This window comes from Caretta caretta, chromosome 1 (genome assembly GCF_965140235.1).
Source record: "Caretta caretta isolate rCarCar2 chromosome 1, rCarCar1.hap1, whole genome shotgun sequence".
In the NCBI taxonomy this organism is placed as follows: domain Eukaryota; kingdom Metazoa; phylum Chordata; order Testudines; family Cheloniidae; genus Caretta; species Caretta caretta.
The window spans coordinates 85,071,327-85,090,514 of record NC_134206.1 but is presented as its reverse complement, the minus strand read 5'-3'; the positions used below and the strand labels follow the sequence as shown (position 1 = coordinate 85,090,514).

At 40.4% G+C, this 19,188-nt stretch overlaps 1 long non-coding RNA gene across 2 annotated transcripts in view; it reads left to right on the top strand.

Moving 5' to 3' along the window:
- The first annotated feature begins 4,223 nt into the window (after positions 1-4,223).
- LOC125637922 (uncharacterized) overlaps positions 4,224-19,188 on the top strand; it is a 47,913-nt gene continuing 32,948 nt past the window's right edge. The window contains exons 1-2 of one of the 2 annotated variants that reach the window (XR_007357106.2): positions 4,224-4,291; positions 14,136-14,245. This is a non-coding gene — a long non-coding RNA (uncharacterized LOC125637922). The remainder of the gene's footprint in view (positions 4,292-14,135; positions 14,246-19,188) is intronic. The other variant, XR_007357107.2, reaches the window with a different exon arrangement.

Here is a 19,188-nt window from a genome sequence, read left to right as displayed (position 1 = left end):
TCTTGAAGTGCCACTGCCAGAGAACATGTCACACTTTTATATTCATTCTTAGGAGTGCTTAACACCTATGGTAAATTTCTGCCTAATCTGGCAACAATACTGGAACCTTTACGTGAATTTACAAGCAAAGAAAAAATGGAAATGGACTAAAGAGTGTGAATGTGCATTTAAGAAAGCAAAGAAATTTGACATCAGCCGGAGTTCTTACAGGCTTTGATGCTTCACTACCACAGCAATTGGCTTGTGATGCTTCACTATATAGCCTGTGTGTACCTTTTCCCACCTTTTTTCCTAATGGCATGGAGAAAAAAATGCATTTGCATCATGAACACTCTCTATTCCTGTGAAGAACTATGCACAAATAGAGTGAGAAGCTCTCAGTATTATCTTCAGAATTCTGACATTCCATACTTATCTATGTGGTAGACATTTTTCCTTGCTGTTGAATCATCCCACATTAGTTTCAGTTTAAGAACAGGGAATTCTGTCATTCGCTGCTGCTTATATGCAATGATAGGCATTGATATGTTCAGCTCATTCCTATACTATTCAATTCCATAAAAGGATTCAGATGCCACTCCTGCCATTCACAAGCTCCTGTCTTCCCAAAGCAACTTCAGACAAAACATTTTATCTCAGCTTGATGGATAAGTTATCCATTAATAGCACAGACATCAACAAAGAAACCCCTAAGGATGATGTGCTTTCTCTTTTGTGAAGGGAATGGTATCACAAGGTATAGCATTGGATCAAAAGAATCCTAAGTTTACAAAATTCATGTCATGTCAACATGAGTTATCAGTGAATCACAACTACATCTTATGGGGAATGTTAGTGATCATTACCAAATCACTTCAATCTCAGATTCTAGAAGTTCTTCATGAAGAACATTTTGGCATTCTAAAGATGAAGACCATAGACTGGAGTCATGTCTGGTGGCCAGGAATCAAGAATGGTATTGAGAGGAAGGTGAAGTGCTGTACTACGTGTCAGCAAATTTAGCATGATCCTGGCCCAGCTTGTCTACACTCTTGGTCATGGCTTTAGACTCCTTGGACACATAGTCATGTGAACTTTGCTGGACCATAGAAGTTTATATATTTTTGTGCAGAGTTGATGTCCACTCTAAATGGCCAGAAGTTTACAGAACAACTTCTACTGCAACTACCAAGACCACTGGACATCTTTGTAACCTGTTTAGCCAATTTGGTTTTCTCTTACAGTTGGTGAGTGACAATGGACCTCAGTTCTGTTCTGAAGTTCCTACCTTCAAAAGTAATTCTGCACATATACTTTGCTCCATACCGTCAACAACTACAAACTACAAATGAACTAGCAGAATGTTTTGTACAAGTACTTAAGCATGCCTTACAAGCTAACAAGTCTATCTTAAATCAACAGAAATTGGACACTTTCTTGCTTGTCTACAGGAACACACCTCATGCTACTTCCCAGGAATCACCTGCTACTCTTTTCTTGAAGTGATCTTTGCATACCTGTTGGGACCTGCCACATACTCATGATATTGCCTCATATGTAGCCAAATCCCAAACTATGCAAAGTGATTGATGACATGAGAACCATAAGTGTCATAAACATACACCTAAGGGTAGCATAAAATACCTCCTTTACCTGTAAGGGGTTAAAAAGCTCAAATAACCTGGTTGGCACCTGACCAAAAGGACCAATAAGAGAAGAAGATACTTTCAAATCTGTGGGGGGAGGTTTTGTTTGTGCTCTTTTTGTTGTGCTCTCTCGGGACAGAGGGAGGGACCAGGCAGGATAAAAAAAACCTCTCCTAAAACCCTACCTGATATAAGCATCTAAGATTACAAAAATTGTAAGTAAAGCAAGGAAATGTGTTAGATTATCTTTTGTTTTAGCTTGCTAAGAGGGAGGTTTATTTCTGTGTTTTGTAACTTTAAACTTTTGCCTACAGGGGAATCCTCTGTGTTTTAAATCTTATTACCCTGTAAAATTACCTTCCATCCTGATTTTACAGAGGTGCTACTTTTACTTTTTTCTTTATAGTAAAGTTCTTCTTTTAAGAACCTGATTGTTCTTTAGTGTCCTAAAAACCCAAGGGTCTGGTCTGTGCTCACCTTGTTTACCTATCTGGTTGGTATATTATTCTTAAGCCTCCCCAGGAAAGCGGGTGAAGGGGCTTGGGGGATATTTTGGGGAACACAGGAATTCCAAGTGGTCCTTTTCCTGAACCTCTGTCTAACTCACTTGGTGGTGGCAGCAATACCATCCAAGGACAAGGAGGAATTTGTGACTTGGGGAAGTTTTTAACTTAAGCTAAGAAATAAGCGTAGAGGGTCTTTCATGCAGGTCCCCACATATGTACCCCAGAGTTCAGAGTGGGGAGGGAACCCTGACAATAATTCTTTTCAACTGGGACACTTAGTGAGAACTTCCGACTATGGCTGTGGAGTGAAATGGGTACTTGCAGAACTTGTAAAATGCATGGGACCGTTTCATCTGTGGTAAAAATATCCAATGCTATTTTTGGAAACAAAATATGGACCAGTTGCAGCCTCGACTAGTGCTGGAGTCCAGGAATGTCCAGTAGCACTTTCTGATCCTCCGATCAAACCTCCTTTTGTTACAACTCCTAATTTCAATGACTTGCTGATACCAGATCCAGTTGACTCCTTACCACTGACTGTTTCTGTTGTTGGGACACTGCTGCACTGTCATCATTACATTATCTCAAGAGAATGACAAACCAGTGGTGCACTCAGACTTACATTGTTTAGTTAGTGAGGTGCTATTTCAGGCCAGAATAATCCCTTGCAATTTGAGACTCTGCAGTAGTGCACCTGAAACTTTCAGGTTATATAGTGTTTTACGTTAGTCATGTAAGTGATAATATGCGTGTATGTCAAGTTTTAGTTTTTTTCTTTAAGTAGGCTGGAGGAATTTGATGCCCTGTCTCTTTAAATGTTTGAGCACTCTTCACCTCCTCAGTTTCATGTTGCTTTTAGTTTTTCAGTCTGAACAATAAAAGTCTCCGTGGCAGCTAGCTGTGATTCAATGAGCTCCTCTGTGTCTGTAGCTCCTTTTTCTGCTGGGTCCAAATATAACAGGTCTCTTTTTCTCCCATTATGACCTATTTATCCTCCACCTGTTACCAACAGAGTGCAAATGTGGAGATACAAACTGTGGCTTTTTGTGGTACACATTGTTTTTACAGCTCTTTCTTCTTTTACAAGTTGTTAATTTAACTGGGTACACGCAGGGCCATCCTTAGGATTTATGGGGCCCTATGCAGTATTATTAAATTGGTGCCCCTATACCTGATGGCTGCCGGAGATTCCATGTGTATTTTAGATAAGGGTGGTCTTTTGAAGGATTTATTTAAAAAAAACCTGTATGTCTGAAGATCTAAGCATTTAAGGCTAACAATGAATACTCAGATTGTGCATCTAAAAATCTATGCAAGGACTTTTTAGATATGGGATTTTATAATCTTTGGCAACACAATAATGAAATATTTTAAAGCAAATTTTAAACTAGGGTCCTGTAGACTAACATGTTCTGACTAAATATCACAGTAATGACAGGTTTCAGAGTAGCAGCCGTGTTAGTCTGTATTCACAAAAAGAAAAGGAGTACTTGCGGCACCTTAGAGACTAACAAATTTATTTGAGCATAAGCTTTCGTGAGCTACAGCTCACTTCATCAGATGCATTAAGTGGAAAATACAGTGGGAAGATATATATACACAGATTTATATAAATCTCCCCACTGTATTTTCCACTGAATGCAGCCGATGAAGTGAGCTGTAGCTCACAAAAGCTTATGCTCAAATAAATTTGTTAATCTCTAAGGTGCCACAAGTACTCCTTTTCTTATCACAGTAATGCACAAACTGTTTTTGTCAGTAAATTTAGAAACTGACAGTATGTACCTGGGGGTTGGTAAATGCCTGTTGAATGGCTCTTTAACAGTTTCAGTGTTGTGCTAATAGGTCTAGCAGGCTGGAAGGCTTTTTCACTTTTAAGTATTAGATCCACTCTAGAGGAATACTCACCAGGCTGCAGCAGCCAGTTGTGGCGGGACGATCAGAACAGGGATAGGAAGAGGCAGGAGGGTGGACACTTAGGGTACATCTACATGGGTAGTGATCGATCTATCGGGGATTGATTTATCGCATCTAGTGTAGAAGTGATAAATCGATCCCCGATCGCTCTGCCGTTGACTCCGGAACTCCACCACGGCGAGAGGCGGAAGCAGAGTTGATGGGGGAGCGGCGGCCATCGATCCCGCGCCGCGAGGACGTGAAGTAAGTGATTCTAAGTCAATGTAAGATTCTTGTAGCTGAAGTTGCGTAACTTAGATCAATTCCCTCCCCTCCCCCCCCCCCCCCCAGTGTAGACCAGGTCAAGTCCCAGGGGTGCTCCAAATTTTCACATGTGCTGGGTATGCCTAAGGACGGCCCTGGGTACACTGAAATGTTATTAATCAGTGCAAAGTGCCATTTAATATTTAAAAATATATAAAATTATTAATCATTTTCTGTGATGGAGTCATATATATTAAAGAGGTTTATCCCCACTAATAAGAGTTTTAATACCTTTAATTTTAAAAATATTGTACAGTGTGTACTACTCTTGTACAGGTCATCATTCAGTTTGAATAAACTGACTCTCATATCAGGGATTTGTGGATATGGACTTCACAGTAACTAATTAGGATAAATTGTGACTCTAATATACTCAGGAGCTATTAGGCTTTTCCTTTTAGTATCCTGAAGGCAAGCCAAGCACACACAAATCTGGAGCCACATTCTTGGCTGGTATAAATGTGTGTAGCTCCACTGAATCTAATGAGGCTATGTCAATTTACATCAGCTGAGGATAGGACCCAGGATGAATAGGGACTGATCCAGTATGATATAAACATTTGGAAAGACTATTTAGGGATTGTGTTCCTTGCATTATTTGGTTGTTACTTTCTGGCCCATCAGTGTGAGGCTCTCCAATGAACTTCACCCAGCTCCTCCTCACTACAAGGAAGTTCTTGTGAGGAGAGCTGGCTGAAAATTTTCTGACAAAAGTAAGCTTAACTGGAAAATGCTGATTCGCTGGAGCACAACTTTTCACCAAATGTACTGCAGATTCAACAAAACCTTTTACCAAAACATAGTCCCTGGTGTTCCAAGGTCAACAGCTCTGCAACAGAGACCCTGCCAGCCTTCAGAGTCCCAGCTGAAGCTGGGTCTCTGTGGGCTGATAGCCCCTCCCATTCCATGGCAGGGAGCCTGCTACACCTCTGAGCCCCAGCTGGAGTTCTCAGGGTTACTGGACTTCCCACTTGGGCAGGGGCTCTCAGAGTTTCCACTGTCCCTGCTGAATCGGAACAAAAGCAAATTCAGAAATACTGAAATGTTGCCTGAACCGAACCCCCTGAGTTTTGGCCAGCTCTACTTGCAAGGATGCTGGTAAAGAAAGAAGAAGGAAGGAAGTAGTTTTTTTTTTCCTTTGATTCCTAACACCACAAACCCCAACACCAGCCTCCAGTTTGAAAGTATATTTTTTAAAGAGCCCAGACCAGTGTTCATAGGCAACAATTTGACATTCAGAGATCCGACTTGCAGTCCTGAGCTTCTGGGACACACAGGTGGAAAGTTCACCATGACAGAGGGCCTTTGAGAGGTAAAAATTGGGGAATCCTCAGAGCTCTAAAACAGGGCTTGGAAGACTTCTGAGTGGCCGGGGGCACGGGGATGGGGAAGGAAACAGAAGACGTGTGGGGGATTTCATACTCCGTATATGCCAAAGTGCTCTACAAAACCATGTGTTAGATAACAGTAGTGCGGGGACCACACAGGGCAACTTGGCAGCTGGTATGTTTTCAGCAGCAGCACCCCAGAAAATATACACATTAGAAACAAGCTTTTCAGCAGGCATTGATATAATCAGAGGCTGAGAGCTCAAAGTGCTCTTTCTGCTAAATCTTGAGAGTGAACTCAAGTACAAAAATATTGCTTACCAGTGAAATATCTGGTACATCAGTTGTGCATCACCTTGTGATATCATCCCATACAATTATCAGAAAACACAGTGGACTCAGGGTGAATGAACCCTACATTCACCAGCTAGTGCTGGATAAAGGGGACAGATGGCCCAGGGTGATAGCCTAGCACTGGGGAGACCCAGTCCAATGCCCTTCACCACCAGAGTTCTTGTGTGACCTTAGGCAAGTCTGTGCCTCAGTTCCTTCATTTCACAGGGGTTCTGTGAAGATAAATACACTAAAATATTGTCAAATGCTCAAATACTATAGTAATGAGGGCTATGTAATGACCCTAAGTTATTGAGACAATAGAAACAAGTTATTGAGACAATAGAATCATAGAATCATAGAATATAAGGGTTGGAAGGGACCCCAGAAGGTCATCTAGTCCAACCCCCTGCTCGAAGCAGGACCAATTCCCAGTTAAATCATCCCAGCCAGGGCTTTGTCAAGCCTGACCTTAAAAACCTCTAAGGAAGGAGATTCTACCACCTCCCTAGGTAACGCATTCCAGTGTTTCACCACCCTCTTAGTGAAAAAGTTTTTCCTAATATCCAATCTAAACCTCCCCCACTGCAGCTTGAGACCATTACTCCTCGTTCTGTCATCTGCTACCATTGAGAACAGTCTAGAGCCATCCTCTTTGGAACCCCCTTTCAGGTAGTTGAAAGCAGCTATCAAATCCCCCCTCATTCTTCTCTTCTGCAGGCTAAACAATCCCAGCTCCCTCAGCCTCTCCTCATAACTCATGTGTTCCAGACCCCTAATCATTTTCGTTGCCCTTCGCTGGAAAAGACTCTTTAGAAAGGGTATGTTTGCAAGGGAATGTTTGGCAGTAGGCCAAACCTGAAAGATTTCCTTGGATATTGGGGGACCCCCCCCCAAAAAAAAGACAGCAAGAGGAAGTCATGTGTTCCTCTGATAAATCACATATATTAGAGATTAATCCCACCTTTTTTGTCTACTGTAAGAGCAGCTGATTATAGAGACATATTAAAATGAAAATATAACAAAATACATGTTGTGTTACATTGATCGTTATGAAGGCAGCACAAGTTTGGACATTAAAAATGTAGTTGCATCTGCTTCTAATTATTAACTTTTTAAACAGTATTAACATTAATGAGGTAGCTGCTGTTTTTTTTTTTTTCAAAGATGAGTGCCGCATTGTGAAATGTATAGCTGCAGAAGATCCGAGTTCAAAGAACTGAAGTTTACGAGATAGTCTTTAATATCCCCAGGTATTTGTAGTTAGCATATTTATGAGCTTACATCTCATCAGCACTAAGCCATGAAAAGACATAAACAAAGAAAATAAATAGCTAGAAATGAGGAGGAAAAGCTATTACATTAGAAAAGAACCCTTTAGAGGAGAGAGGGCACAGAAAGAGGATAAAACACAGTCATAACAAGATATTGAAAAGTACCCCTGTGTATAAAATACTGTCAGCAAAAGTAAAAATATCAGCAACAAAATAGTGTAGTTGTAGCCATGTCCTTCCCAGGATATTTGAGGGACCGGGTGGGTGAGATAATATCTTTTATTGGTCCAACTTTTCTTGGTGAGAGAGACAAGCTTTCTAGCCACACAGCTCTTCTTCAGGACTAGAAAGGTACTCTGAGCTTCACAGCTAAATACAAGGTGGAACAGACTCTTTAGCCAAGGTAGAGAGGCCCATTAATGCCTCTTCAGTCATAAGACTGGAAGTGGGGGTTCGTGACTTACAGGTTGTTGTAATAAGCCATACATCCAGTGTTTGTCTAGTCCATGATTTTTAGTGTCTAGCAGAGTTATGAATTTAAGTTCTGAGGCTCATCTTTTTAAAGTGGTGTGTGCAGATTTCCTTTGAGGATGAGGACTGATAGGTCAGACATGGAGTGATTGCTTTGTGAAAATAAAATATATTAATAGTAATAATATCAATAAAAAAAAGATATTACCTCATCTTCCTTGTTGCAGCAACTAAATAGAGCACTTTAAGAGCTCAGCAGGCTTTCCCTTACACAAACGGTATACACCTTTTCAAAAATAGAGGGGATGCACAACGACATGGATGATCATTATCTAAAGAGTGAAAATGTAGTATGTATAGTGGTATGCAATTTAATATATATGCACATACATATTACACTCACATTAGAAAGTTACCACTTCCAAGAATCTAGGCTGACTATAACACATAATTTAACTGCTGCTATAGTGAGTTGGCCAGATCCCCATTAAGGCCCCTGTCCAGCAACACAATTAAACACATGCTTAACTTTAAACAGGTGGGTAGTCCTACTAAAGTCAATGGGACTACTTTCATGCTTAAAGTTAAGCATCTGCTTAAGTGCTTTCCTGCATTAGGGCCTATTTCTTCCAATGTCTATTGAACCCCTTCCTCTCCCTATCAGCTGGAGAAGCCCTATTTTTAAATCGCAGCCTCTGTACCTCACTTGCACTCACTCACGTACGTAGGTATGCTTTAAGGTGGGGAGATAGGTAGCAGGCAACTTGGTAGCAGGACCAGGATGTTCAGAGAGCTTAAACCTCATGAGACACACTCTTGCTGCCCAGCTCTTTCAGACCATTCCTCCATCTTTCTGAGTTGGGTGTGAGCAGCTGCAGCAGCTGCCCAGGCTGTTCCTGCTTCTCCTTCCAACTACGGAAAACGTGCAGGGAGAATAAAAGCAACTGTGCCTGCCACTAAAATTGAAGAAAAAAAAAAAAAAAGAACGTTCTGCTGCTGATAAAGCACCCCCACCTCACAAATGTCCCTAACAAGAGTTATTATCACCAAGGATTGTAAAGTAGAGACACCCAGGCGCTGTGAAATTTTAGGGTGGATACAGAGAGATAAGCAAACTGTAAGATAAGCTCTGACCAGGGAATTTTTGCTGACCGTATGTACAAATAAGTTACAATTTGGGCATGAACGATCAAATATATATATTAAAAAAAATTTGGAAGGAGAATACATAGGTGTCAGCATGTGTTTGGTTAATTTTTTTGTTATTTAGGGGTGTAGGATAATGTGATAGATTTAGTAAATTTGAAGGAGGTAGGTAGTTTTTACCTATATAATATAAATGAAAAACAAAACTCTTTGGTAACGATCACCGAATGCAGTTCAACATCAAGCTGCTAGAATTCTTACCCCTCTGCATGACCGTGACGTGCAGAGGCATCGCTGGGAACCCCAGACAAGTGGATCCTGACTGGCCATTGGGTGAAATTTGTCTGTATACTGGCAGCGGTGAGCATAAGATATTTGCTTGGTGTATGTATTCTCTGTGTGTTGCTAATAAATAGATGTTTAGAGCACAGCTCTTTAAGATTCTTTCACTGGGAAAAGGTCCCGCAGACCCATAGAGCCCTGAGTCCCATGGGTAAGGGTAGGTGCCCTATGTCCCAAGCCCTCAGAAGGGAGAGGGCTAGTTAGTTAACATCCATTAGCCATCCATTAGTCGTTGTGCATCCCCTCTATTTTTGAAAAGGTGTATACCGTTTGTGTAAGGGAAAGCCTGCTGAGCTCTTAAAGTGTTCTATTTAGTTGCTGCAACAAGGAAGATGAGGTAATATCTTTTTTTTATTGATATTATTACTATTAATATATTTTATTTTCACAAATAAAATGGGAGGGAAATGATGAAGTTCTCCACTCCTGTCTATTTCTGGCAAGCCTTTCAATGGTTCCCTAGCTGTGCCCTAGGTTTTTCAGCTCAGCTTCCACAGCTCTTCACCATGTTGTTTTCAGGCGGCCTCATTTTCATTTGCCTTCAGGTGTCCATCTTATTGCTACTCTGGTGATATCATTTTCTATCTGACGCACATGGCCAATCCATCTCTAGTGGCTGCTAGTAATGATGGTGCTCATATCCTCTTGACTGCACTGTGTCAATAGATCTTGGTTTGAGATTCTTCTGGGCCAAAAGATATGGAGGATTTTTCTGAGGCAGGTTATATGGAATGATGACAGTTTGGACATGTCCTACTTTCTCATTCCCCAGCATTCTGCACTACAAAGTAGTATTGAAAGTATGCAGCTCTGATACATCTTGAGTTTGGTTTTGGTGTTGTATTTTGATGATTTCCAGACTGTATTTAAGCTCCTGAAGGTGTTCCTGGCTTTTTTTACTCTGTTCTGAAAGGGTGGTGGTGCTTAAATTGACCTGGCCATGCCTTGAGCTCTCGACAGGGCAGGGATCGGTAACCTGCGGACGCTGCAGGTAAACAAACCGTCCTGGCCCGCCAGTGGATTTCCCATCCCATCCCATCCTGAGGAACAGTCCACTTGAGCAATTTTGGAGACAGCCACTCCTGCAGAGTTTCAACTTGTAAAGGTTGAAAAAAATCTCAGAAATGAAAGTAAATATTGATTTTTGTAAACTCTGGGGAGAGGAGTCAGAGTATAATACTCTAATTTTTTGAGGGGGGCATTGTTTTTTTCAAAGTCAATGTTCTTTAAACTGACCAGGTTCAAAATCTCACTCAACTTTTAAATGAAGCTAGAATATCAGATTGTGGAATATGGTAAGAAGGAGCTTGAGGATGAAGCATGCTAATTTCTGGGTTCACAGAATCTTTGCTGAAAAGGCATACGCCCTTCAAAAGGAATAGACAACGAAAAAGAAAAGTGAGTTTCAAGACCTTTATACTCCACCAAAATTTTCCTCCTCAAAAGAAAGTGGGTAGTCAGTGATGCCTGTGGTAACAGTATGCTCCTATATAGCAAGTGAACGATTATGATCCCAATATGAGATATTAACTTCAAATGGGAGGTCAGCTGAACAAATATCAAGATGGAGAAGAGGTGGACTCATCTTTTAGTGCATTCAGGAAGTTGTATATTGCTGAATTATTCATCAGGGAGTCAGGCAGAGGTGAAGGCTGGGTAAAATGGGGAGTAGACTGATAAAATAGACTGCTTCTCCATTTCTTCAAGGGATTTGACAACATAAACAGAACAATGGGATATTTATGAACAAAACAGTGTTAGAAGCCACTCCTTTCCACCTCCACTTCCAAAATCCCTTGGCCTAATCAGGCTATATCTTGCTTATATCTATACTGCAGCTGTCTCCTCTCTGATTTCCCAAAGAGCCAACTTGTCCCTGTTTAGTATGTCCAAAATGCTGTCACGAAAATAATCTACCTTGCCTGCTGTCTTGACCAAGTTTTCCGCTGCTGGAATCCCCTCACTGGAATCTGCTTCCCTGACTGTTGGATCAGGTTTATATTTTTAAAGGTGTTTAAGCACCTAGAGATACAGATGGGTGCAGAGTGGGATTTTCAACATTGTCTTGGCACAAAGGACTAGATAACCAAAGATATTTAGATGCCTAACTCAATGGGAGGTAGGTCCCCTAAATACCTGTGATGATTTGGGCAATAATTCCTATTAATATCAATGGGGTTTCCAAGAGCTCTTAGATGAATATCTGCATCTTTAGGTATCTAAGTATTTTTAGTAATTTAGTCCTTGGTCCTCCCCTTCAAGGTCCTAGACAACCTGGTTCCCATCTATTTGTCACCTGTTTCTGTTGCGCTACTAGTTCCTCTTATTCCAATGGGGGCTGCGGGAAGCGGCACGGGCCGAGGAATGTGCTGGCCACCGCTTCCAACAGCTCCCATTGGCATGGAGCGGTGAACTGCGTCCAGTGGGAGCTGCGATCGGCCAAACCTGCAGATGTGGCAGGTAAACCAACTGGCCTAGCCCGCCAGGGGGCTTCCCTGGTAGGCTGCATGCCAAAAGTTGCCGATCCCTGGTCTAGATAATACTTAGTCCTAGTATGAGTGCAGGGGACTGGACTAGAAGACCTCTCGAGGTCCCTTCCAGTCCTACAATTCTATGAGCATCACTCCTGAGAAAAGGAAGCTAAAAGGAGAAAAGGACCTAGGGGTTATGGTGGACGAGAATCTGGATATGAGTCAACAGTATGCCCTTCTTGCCAAGAAGGCTGATGGCATTTTGGGCTGTATAAGTAGGAGCATTGCCAGCAGATCGAGGGATGTGATCATTCCCCTCTGTTCGGCATTGGTGAGGCCTCATCTGGAGTACTGTGTCCAGTTTTGGGCCCCATGCTACAAGAAGGAAGTGAAAAAATTAGAAAGAGTCCAGCGGAGGGCAACAAAAATGAGTAGGGGGCTGGAACACATGACTTATGAGGAGAGGCTGAGGGAACTGGGATTGCTTAGTTTGCAGAAGAGAAGAATGAGTGGGGATTTGATAGCTGCTTTCAACTACCTGAAAGGGGGTTCCAAAGAGGATGGAGCTCGGCTGTTCTCAGTGGTGGCAGATGACAGAACAGGGAGCAGTGGTCTCAAGTTGCAGTGGGGGAGGTTTAGGTTGGATATTAGGAAAAACTTTTTCACTAGGGGGGTGGTGAAGCACTGGTTATCTAGGGAGGTGGTTGAATCTCCTTCCTTAGAGGTTTTTAAGGTCAAACTCAACAAAGCCCTGGCTGGGATGATTTAATTGAGGATTAGGTCCTGCTTTGAACAGGGGGTTGGACTAGATGACCTCCTGAGGTCCCTTCCAACCCTGATATTCTATGATTCTATGATTCTAAATTAAGAATACTCAAATTGTAATTTAGGCAGAATATGGAGGTGAATGTCTTTACTCTTTAGAAAAGTGCCAAAGGTTCTTTAGCTACCATAAGTGATTGGGTTTACATTTTACCAGATTTCAGTTTATGGGATATTTTTCTATCTCTGAATTTTCAACCTTATCTGTTGTTGGGTTTAGAATTTCCCTGTCTGGACAGATACTGGGCTCAATTTTCTTCTTACTTACACTAGTTTTACACCATTGACTACCTACAGAGTTACTCATCAGGTACAGTTTTGTAAATGAGAACAAAATCAGGCCTACTGAGCTCCCCCCTTTCCAGTCGCCAAATAATAATTGTTTAAAATTACAACTGTTTCCTAACTAACCAAGAATTAGAAAACAGGAATTGCATCTTCAAAAGGAAGGGTATTCACTTCAGTTGACCAAGATACTGTCTTGAATTTCAATGGTCTGTAATCAGCTATTCACTTTGGCCACTAGATATTTTCTTCTGCTTTTCTTTTTTTATTCTCTTTGTAGTTGCAGAACTGTAACTGGCTATTTGCTTCAGTTAAGCAATTTCTTTCAAAAGTGATTCCAGGTATCATTCCCTCTCATACTAGGTTACAGCAACTGTACTGAATCTGGGGAATCCAAACCCTATATTCTCATCAGTTTTGAAGAATGATTACTGCTGCTCTGAAGTTGATTTAATTTATAAAATACAGTTATAAAATATACATAGATGTATATTTCACAGGAGAAATGTGTGTGGAGAGATATGCACATTTTAGAAAGGTTTTCAAAGATGCTATTTAGGATTCATCACTAGACAGCTGTGACTATCCTACTTGCAAAGACAAAATTAATTTACCTGGTGTTACAAAAGACCTGAAGTGGGGGTTTTGTTTGTTTGTTTTTTCCAGTATAATGTCACTGACATGGAGGATAAGAAAATTAATGTAGATAAAATAATAGCAATCCAATCATTCAGCCAAATTCCAAAAGTTTTATGAATCAGAACCTCAGAAAAGTAAAATATCTTTTTTTCTTTTTGATTTTTGCAAAAATCAAAATGAGAGAGCACCTGAGTACCAGAACAACAACTATTCTGAGATATTCCCCCTGACCTGGTTGAAACCAGCAAGTATTAAAAATCTCCTGAAAATGTACATAGTCATGAGATTTGTAGCCTGATTTTCCAACCGAAATGGTTCAGGCAGATTTCTTTAAACTTCAGAGCAGCACTGAAAGTTATCAGAATGGAACCAATAGTAACATCTATGTAGGTGAGTGGAACGCAGTAGTCACCATCAGCTTTTAAACAGAAGAGATATGCTGTTGGCATTCAACCTATAGTATCTAGCATCTACTTGGGGCCTGGCCTGGCCTGTACTGTATATTCAGGAGCAATTCCTGCACGCATTTGACCCACTAGTCAGAGACACAGGCCCAATTATAGATGGGGAGGACGCTATTTAGAACTATTTATGCAAAGCTTGCCGCTGAGCTCTCCTGCTGCATTGTTCTTTTCTACAATGTTAATGCTACTCTTTCTTATCCTTTATGCAGCAATGACTGGGAAAGAAGGCAGGGCAGCAGGTCCAGCAGTGTTCCTTGGAGTAGGACCATTAGGAAATGTTATGAGATAACAATATGACTGTATGAGCGCATATACAGAGGTAAAAACTTGAGAGCTAGTAGACATGATTTATTTATTTATTTATTTATGTAGCGGTGATGCTTAACACTGTAGACATGTAACTCTCAGTAGTACACTTTGTTTCTTCTAGGCACTGGCCAACATCAGTGAGCTAGGGTAGGTGTCTGCATATTTACCTTATAAATGTCACCAGCAAAGCAGTAGACTGGACTATTTTTTATCTTTACTGAGGAAAAATTTTGAAAATAGCCAGCTATTCTTGCCATTTAAATGTCTGCACAAAAAACATCTTCCCACTCCCTTGATCCTGGAATCAGTGTGGGAGCCAAAAAATCCCCTGAAACTCTGTAGTCTGAAGCAGAGCACAGTCTCTTATGAACTGCTCCACCACCACTGCCAGGGATCACTAGTGTGCATCACACTGTGGCTCTGCCCCTCGGGTACACCAACAGATGATCCCTATAACAAGTGAGGGACACCAAGGACAGGTCTACACTACGGGGCTAAGTCGACCTAAGTTACGCAACGCCAGCTGGAGACAATGTATCTTAGGTTGACATATTGCAGTGTCTACACTGCACTGTGTCAATGGGAGAAACTCTCCCTTCGACTTGCCTTATGCTTCTCATTCCGATGGAGTATCGGAGTCAATGGGAGAGCGATCGGCGGTCGATTTAATGGATCTTCACTAGACCTGCTAAACCAACCCCCAGTGGATCGATCACTCTGTGTTGATCCCCTGGTAAGTGGAGACAAGCCTCAAGTCACATCACCCCAGGATTCTCCCTATATCAGGGGAATTATCAGTTGCCCTTTTAGGAAAGCTCTGTATTCCCTTTGAATTGCTGGAGCAGGACAAAAGAGACATACCTAGAGCTCAGAATCTGGCCCTAAGAATGGAAAATTCCACAAGGTAATTCAAAAGTTGAATTCAATTAAGATAGAAAATTATAATGAAACCTTCATGTAGCATTAACTGTGCCTACCACCCTAGCTATAACATAATGCTGTTTACAAATTTGTTGTATTAAAAGAATTTGGCAGTATATAAAGTTAGGTTGTATTAAATCAGAGCAAAGCTGTTCAAAAAGAACGACTTGGAAGCATTACAATATATCTGATAATATACAGGAGGATGCTAGACCCTAAAAAGTTCCCTTTTTAATATGTATACTTGACATTATTAGTTACAGTAGGAATTATGCACATGTATCAAGGGTATAGTGGAACACTGACATACTTCAGTTTGACACTTAAACTGTCCAGACATTGACATCAAATGCATCTTTTTCTCATAGACTTTAAGGTCAGAAAGGACCATTGTGATCATAGAGTCTGACCTCCTGCACATTGCAGGCCACAGAATATCACCCACTCGCTGACCCTATCCTCTGGCTGAGTTACTGAAATCCTCAAATCATGGTTTAAAGACTTCAAGTTACAGAGAATTGACCATTTACACTAGTTTAAACCTGCAAGTGACCTGTTCCCCTGCATTGCAGAGGAAAATGAAAACCCCCAAGGTTCTCTGCCAATCTGACCTGGAGAAAAATTCCTTCCTGACCCCAAATATGATGATCAGTTACACCTTGAGGATATGGGCAAGATTCACTAGGCAGATACCTGGGAAAGAATTCTCTGTAGTAACTCAGAGCTTTCCTCAACTAGTGTCCTGTCTCCAGCAGTTGGGGATTTTTGCTACTGGCAGTCATTGATGGGCCACATGCCATTGTAGGCAGTCCAGTCATACCATACCAACCATAAATGTATTAAGCTCAGTCTTGAAGCCAGTTAGGTTTTTTGCCCCCACTCTTCCCCTTGGAAGGTTGTTCCAGAACTTCACTCCTCTGCTGGTTAGAAAGCTTCACCTAATTTTGAGTCTAAACTCACCAGAAAGTTGTTTTAAAATGTTTTAACAGTAGAAATAAACTGCACAGTAAAGCTGATTTTCCCTCCACTCTCCCCCAAAAATTAGATTCCTGGCCTCAACAGGAAGCAAGAAGCATCAACCCACAGTGAAATTTTCCATTGGATGCACACTGATTGGACATTTTTTCCAAGAGAACACCTCCCATCCATCACCTAATTTATCTTCTTTAAATCACAAATGTGGCAGGAATGAAAATAGTATGGTGATGGGAATGCATAAAAACAGGAGAAACATTAGAAAGACAGAAAAGTTCATGGCCCCTCAATGCACATTACTTATATATTTTATTTCTCAGAGTGGGATTATTATTCCTTGAATGATGCTGGCATTTCTAACTCCACGTGTGCTAGGCACTTCTGCACATTTATTATTCTTCAGGTGAAAAAGTACTTCTTAAAGTCTATTCTGAATTTATTTCTTTCATTTCCACTTAGGCGCACCAATCCTGTCATCTGAAATCAGCTAGAAATAGTTACTTGGACTGCTATTCTCCACTCAATTTAACACTGTTGGTATTTTAATGTGGTCTCACTCTTTTTTAAACCATATGCTCTTTTTAAGAGTATACAGGGTTCATTCTTTACAATCTTTACCATTTGTAATGAATTAATTAATGTTACTGTGGTATTCTTATTTTACCAATAGAGAATACCATTACTACTATATAATGTGAAAGAGGTAAAAGCTGTAGTGATTTTGTGGCAAACACTGTATCTCTGGTTAATTGTAGAAATGATTAACAGCTTATCAGGAATTCAAGGCACCCTTAATAAAAGGGGACAGTGAAAAAGTTTTTGTTAGTGTGTTGGAAGGAAGATTTTTCTCTCCATCACTAATCATGAATATCAGATTCCCAATATCAATCATTTTGGAGATAAAAGCTTTACTTCAAAATACTAAAGAAGAGAAGTATTTTAAGCCAAGGCTGCTGCTTTTTTTCTTTTTCTTTCTTTTTTTTTTTTTTTTTTTTTGTGGTTAGCAGGTCTCCAATATTATATGGCTCTCAAGGACAAAATGATTGAGCAAATGGGCTGCTGTCTGTAAAGATTAAGAGAAAGAAAGTGGAAAGGCAAAGTCACAGAAGATCTGAAGGAGAATTAAAGGAGTTGAAGCTCAATTGCTCCCACTGACCTTCCTTTCCCAATGAAAAATAATTAGCTAGTGAAGAGAATATGAGCTATTCATGGAAGAAGAGTAGGGATATTTTGGTCAATGCCAATGTCTTATTAAGACTTGTAAGCAATTCATGGAAGATGAAATGTCAGCTGTAGCCATCAAAAAGAAGACTGAATAGAGTATATGATAACTCATTTGGACTGGATCAATCCAGGATTAATTGCAAAGGTTTATAGCTACTGAAAGGACTAAGGGTGAAATTTTGGCCTTGCTGAAGTTAATGGGAGTTTTATAGTGGCCAGAATTTGACTCTAGCTTTTTGCTGCCTCTATAACAGTGGTTTTTCAACCTTTTTTTTTCATTTGCAGACTACTAAAAAATTTAGAATGGAGTTGCAGACCCCTTTGGAAATCTTAGACATAGTCTGCAGAACTGCAGGGGTGTATGGCCCACAGGTTGAAAACTACTGCTCTACACCAACATCATGGCTGGTGAAGGGATGCAGAGATTGTTACTGCTGCTACAGGGAAAAATAAAAAGATTTAGCAAGACTGCATAGGACTTGAAATTGTGGATCATCAGCTCTCTATCATCATTAGTGTGTTCTTTGATGATTTTTAGATAAATTCAAGAAGAACATTTTTGTGATAGCATATGTGACTGCATTTTTAAGTCACCTGCATGTCCCTGCTGATCATCCAAGGCAAGAACTAATAATGGTGAAATCCTGTCTCCATCCAAGTCAATGGCAAACTCCCATTGACTTCATTAGGACCACAATTTTACCCTCACGTTTAGATTTTCTAAGCTCATATAGATTTTATTTAAGATACAATACTTAAACCCACTGTTGACATAGACCACCTAAAAGAGATCTAGCCAACTCTCTGTAAGAGTGATGTTCTTGAAAATTGTTGACCCTGCATAAAGAGCCAAAGGTGCTTAGTTATGTAGAACATAACAAGCTTTTAGACTGTAAACACTTCAGGACAGTTATAAAGAAGACCAAATCTTCTTTTACATTTGCAAAGCACCTAGAAAACTTGATTTAAAATAAAATGTGCTGAGTCAATTTCTCCACTTCTAGGAGAGTGGGGATAAGGGAATTCTCTAGAAACGGGCTAGTGAATATGTTGCCTGTTGGACCTTATGACTAATTTGATCACCAAATCACATTATATGCCACAGCACTACCTTTGGACACAATACCATGTTAGTTCTGCAACTTTTTTCATCCTCTGGTCCAAGGCATAAGAGCAAGATCCTTTACCATAGAATCATCTCCCTTTCTAATCCCATCATTCTCTATATGTTTCATTCCGTGGACAACCGGGGGTTGGTGGACCACTCTGGATGCACAGAAAACATTTTGAAAATCACTACCAGTTTTATATACCTTTATCAGTTTCTCAGATGCCAGTGAAAGATGCAGCTTAGTTACTTCTACTTCACTTATTCTTTTATTTTGCATAAGCATCAAGTGGTACGACATCCTCCTGAAATCAAAATCTTCAAAACTACCATAATTCACAGTGCTAGAAAACATGGAAAGACAAGGTAAATACAGCTTACGATGAAACTTCTTTAAAAAATTCTAACAAATGAGGGAAAGAATTTCTTGACCCTACAACTTTCATGTTAGAAATTATTATAGGGTTTTTTTTTTTAAAAATTGCTTGAAATATATTCAATGATGAAAAAGAGAAAAAGATTGCAAGAAAAGATTAAAATGGAACCTCTATTCTACCATCCTCCCAGTTCTGATTAGAGCAGGACCCATCTAGATGGCAAAACTAATTTTCTATGGAAGGAAGGAAGCAATGTATGATGAAACCATACTCCATCGACATACCCAAGACATGATTTCTGTTCATTCACAAGTGTGGTTTATCTATATTCTGTTAGGACATTGACAG